Source organism: Dipodomys ordii, unplaced genomic scaffold (assembly GCF_000151885.1).
Source record: "Dipodomys ordii isolate 6190 unplaced genomic scaffold, Dord_2.0 Scaffold29, whole genome shotgun sequence".
Lineage (NCBI taxonomy): Eukaryota > Metazoa > Chordata > Mammalia > Rodentia > Heteromyidae > Dipodomys > Dipodomys ordii.
Window position 1 is genome coordinate 3058586 of NW_012267245.1, and position 5092 is coordinate 3063677.

Genomic DNA, 5092 nt, shown 5'->3' on the forward strand with positions numbered 1-5092 from the left:
CCCACCACTCGAGTCCGTCCCGGAGAGCGCGGCGGGGACCGGCCGGAAGCCTCCCCTCCCCTCCCCCGAGGCGTCGGGAACGAGCCGCGGCCCCGCGGGCGGACGGACGGACGGCCGGGCGGAGGGTCTAGGAGCCCCGCCGGTACTCACCGGGTCACTCCGCCGGCCGCTCCGCTGAACCCCCCGTGTCCCGGCGCGCCGAGGGCCGCGAGCGGTTGCAACGTCAGAAGTGAGGGAAGCCGGGCGCGCGCGCGCAACCGAAGCTCCCGGGGCGGAGACGCGACCGCGGCCGGCGCCTGCGCAGCACGAGGTGGGCGGAACCAAGCGGCGCTGCGGGAGGGGGGGGGAGGAGACAGAAGGAGTGGGCCGCCGCCGGGACGTACCAACTGCGCGTGCGCGCGGGGGGGGGGCGGGGCGTCCGGCCGTCGCGGGGCTCGCGCCGGACCAACGGCGGGCTGAGCCCGCTCGACCGTTAGAGAGAAGCCCAGCGACCGCTACGAGGCCCCTCCGGGATCACGGCGGGGGCCTGGGTCGGCTCGGCCTCCCGGAGGCTCCCGGACCGGAAACGCGACTGCTTACGAGCTACCTGCGAGCGTCGGTGCGGGAAGGCCCGGTGGACGCCGTCTTAACCGCGGGATCACCGCAAACCGTGTGTCCCCACCCCCCCGTTCACGCCGGTAATCCTTAACCTGGCCGATCGCAGTTCGAAGCCAGCCTGCGAGCAACGTCTGGGAGACGCTGATCTATAGCCAACCGACAAAAAGCCCGACGGGAGGCGCGGTTCAAGCGGTCGAGCACCAACCCGGGGGCAGAAGAGGCCCAAAGAGAGCGTGAAGTCCTGAGTTCAAGCCCTACACTGAGTAACACGCACACGCGCGCACACACACACGGCCAGGCGCTGGCGGCTCACGCCTGTCATCCCGGCTACTCAGGAGGCTGAGATCTGAGGATCGAGGTTCAAAGCCAGCCCAGGCAGGAAAGTCTGTGAGACTCTGATCTCCAATGAACCACCAGAAAACCAGAAGTGGAGCTGTGGCTCAAGTGGCGGAGTGCTGGCCTTGAGCTGAAGAAGACAGCACCCAGGCCCAAAGCCCCACAACGGACCAAAAAAGAAACCTGACATGGTGGTCTTCCTGGCTTGAGATTTCTTCCCAGGCCTTCCATACTCCAGGCTTTTCGTTAAAATGGAGACCTCTCAGAATATTTCTCCTGTCAAATCTAATCATGGCAAAATAGAAATTTGATTCGGAATGTGGCTTGGTGGTAGAGTGCTGGCCTAGCACGCATGAAGCCCTGGGTTCGATTCCTCAGTACCACAGACACAGAAAAAGTCAGACGTGGCGCTGTGGCTCAAGTGGTAGAGCGCTAGCCTTGAGCAAAAGAAGCTCAGGGACAGTGCCCAGGCCCTGTATTCAAGCCCCAGGACTGGCTATATGTATGTATACACACACACACACACACACACACACAGCAATTCTAATTGATAGTCTATAAAAAAAATCTGCGGGCTGGGAATGTGGCTTAGTGGTTGAGTGCTTGTCTAGCCTGCATGAAGACCTGGGTTCGATTCCTCAGTCCCAATAAACAGAAAAAGCCGGAGTGGCACTTTCACGCAAGTGGAAGAGTGCTAGCCTTGAGCAAACGAAGCTCTCAGGGACAGTGCCCAGGCCCTGATTTCAAGTTCCAGAACTGAAAAAAAAAAGACTGCACTCTTTGCATCAATATTGTGAAAGGCAAGAAATGAGAAAAATTCAAGAAAGAGCCAAAATAACTGAATGCAAGATAATATGGTCTAGAATTTTCTTTTTTTTTTTTTTCAGTCGGTTGTGGGGCCTGAACTCTGGGCCTGGGCGCTGACCCTCAGTTCTTCAGTTCAAGGCGAGCATTGTACCACTTGAGCCACAGCACCACTTCCAGCTTTTTCTGATGTGGTGCCAGCCCATAGAATTTTCTTTTGTAGGATGTTTTGTTTTTATTTGAAATGGTGGGCAATGAATCCAGGGCCTATAGCATGCTACGAAGTTGCTCCACCCCTGAGCTATACTCCCCAGCTCTTTCTCTAAAAAGACACTATAGAGACACATAACAAACTATTTGGATAAGGTCAACAGATTAATAATGTATCATTTATAATTTTTTTCTCTGATAATTGTCTATGCAAATGTCCTTTTTTTTTTTTTTTGGCCAGTCCTGGGGCTTGAACTCGAGCTGAGCACTGTCCTTAAGTTCTTTTTACTCAAGGCTAGTGCTCTACCAGTTGAGCCACACCACCACTTCTTGTCTTTTCTGAGTAGTTTGTTGGAGGTAAGTCTCACAGAAACGTCCTTGTTTGTTTTTTTGCCATTTCTGTGGCTTCATCTCAGGGCCTGCTCAAGGCTAGTGCTCTACCACTTGAGCCACAGCGCCACTTCTGGCTTTTTCTGTGTATATGGGTACTGAGGAATCGAGCCTAGGGCTTTATGCATGCTAGGCAAACACTCTACCACTTAGCTACATTTCCAGCCCCGGCCTTGTTTTTAAAACATTGATGTTTTCAGCTGGCAAAGTGGCATCTTGTCTGCAACTTGATCTCAAATGACTAAAAAAACTGCATCTACATGAGATGTGAAACATAACAAAATATTAAGCTAATGGAGTAAATTAGAAACCTGGAAATTTTCATTTCCAGAACATTGTCCATTTCTGGACAAAGGGTATATATGAATTCTTTATGTTGATCTGTCAATCTTAATGAAAATCTAAAATTATGCCAAAATAACCAGTTAAAAGAATGTGTTTAGGGGCTGGGAAGGTGGCTCAGTGGTAGAGCGCTTGCCTTGTATGCATGAGGCCCTGGGTTTGATTCCTCAGCACCATATAAGCAAAAAAGAAAAAAGCCGGAAGTGGTGCTGTGGCTCAAGTGGTAGAGCACTAGCCTTGAGCTGAACTGAAGAGCTGAGGGACAGCGCCCATGCCCAGAGTTCAGGCCCCACGACTGGACCCAAAAAAAAAAAAATGTGTTTATTCTGGCATAAGAATTCAATTGCCAAATTTTGACCTTAACTAGACTTGCTCATGATTCTAATTGATTTTTATAAACTTTGAACTAATAACTATGTGTTATTTTGCTATTCCAAACATTAAGATTCTACATAGTAGTGCCAGGTGTTGGTAGCTCATGCCTGTCAGAGTTTAACCTGCAAGAAAACATATACAACGAATAGGTCTTAGAAAGCAACATGCAAAATCAATATTAAAAGTATATAAGCCATGCTCTGTTATCTCACACCTGTAACCTAGCTAATCAGGAGTTTGAGATCTAAGGGTCTTAATTTGAAGCCAGCCTGAGTAGGGAAGTCTGTGAGACTCTCATCTCCAATTAACCAGCAAAAAGCCAGAAGGAGAACTATGCTTAATGGTAGAGAGCCAGCCTTGAGCAAAGAATCTAAGAAACAGTGCTCAAGCCTTAGAGTTCAAGCCCCAGATCTGGCACAAAAAAAAGAAAAGAAAAAGGGATGGAGGGAGGAAAAAAAAGGAAAGAAGGAAAAAATAACACTCTCACTGCACATGTATTAGCAAGAATGAAAACAACTGACAAAACTTAATGCTAACAGAATTGTAACAAAATATATTTGTGCACTGATAGTGCCTTATAAACAAGCATAATCTTTCCGGAGAGAAATTTGGCAATGGCTGTCAAGAATAATAAAAATGATTATACTCTCAACCTGAGTAATGCCACATTGGGGAACAAACAAATACTATCTCAGGTTCCTTCAAAGGGGAAAGCAGACTTGAACAAAGATGATTATGGCTGAACAGTACACTACAGCTAAAAACTAGAAAATGCACCCACCCAGGGGAGAGTGGCTACCTGGAAATAGGCCCTTGTAGAGCAATACAATAACAAATTATTGTGTTACCACAGGGAATACCAACCATGTATGACAAGAATCCTAGGATGTAAGAGTAAGCTAAAAACAGTATTATCCCAAGAGAGCATACACTGCTGACAGGTAAGAGGCAATTGAGAATGTATGAGCCAAAGAAACTCTTAAAGTTTGTAATTAATAGATGAATCAAGGTTAGAACGTTTGGGGGTTTTGTGGGGGATTTTGTGTGTGTGTGTGTATGCTAGTCCTGGGGCTTGAACTCAGGGCCTGAACACTATGTCTGAGCTTTTGTGCTCAAGGCTACCACTTGAGCCATAGCTCTACTTCCAACTCTTTTGTTTCCTCTTTTATTGGTGGTTAACTGGAGATAACAGTCTAGGGGACTTTCCTGCCCGTGCTGGCTTAGAACCGCGATCTCAGCCTCCCAAGCTGACTCCTTCCAGAAGCCAATGATTACAACCCATTTGACTCTGACACAAGTGAAATAGTTCTCTTTTTTTCTTGTTTTGTCAGTCATGGGGCTTGAACTCTGGGCCTGGGCACTGTCCCTCAGCTCTTCAGCTCAAGACCAGTGCTCTACCACTTGAGCCACAGCACCACTTCCAGTTTTCTGGTAGTTTATTGGAGATAAGAGTTTCACAGCTTTTCCTACACAAACTGGCTTTGAACCACAATCCCCAGATCTTAGCCTCCTGAGTAGCTAGGATGACAGGTGTGAGCCACTGGCACCTGGCTTAGTTTTCTTTTTTATAACAACTGCAGAGAAAGGAAAACACTTCTACATATAGTTTACCTGTTTAGTGGGTCTGCTTCCAGCGCCCGGCGTTTTTTTTTGTTTTTGTTTATTTCGGTCATGGGGCTTGAACTCTGGGCTTGGGTGCTGTCCCTGCGCTCTTCAGCTCAAGGCGAGCGCTCTACCACTTGAGCCACTGTGCCACTTCCTAGGTTTTTTTTTTTTAATGTGAAAATACCATACAGAGGAGTTACAATTACATGGGCAAGAATGTACAGAGTTTTATACACACAGACTAAAAGATGGTATACTTAGGAGAGGAAGCCGAAAGTGTAACTTCTCTGAACAGTGAACTGTTTAACAAAATGAATACTAGAAAAGGGTATTCATCCAATGGTATTGGGGCACAGGCAAAGCTAGGGGTGGCACATAAATGAAGAGAGGAAGAGTGAACAAATAAATGCAGTCATTATATTCAATGTACATT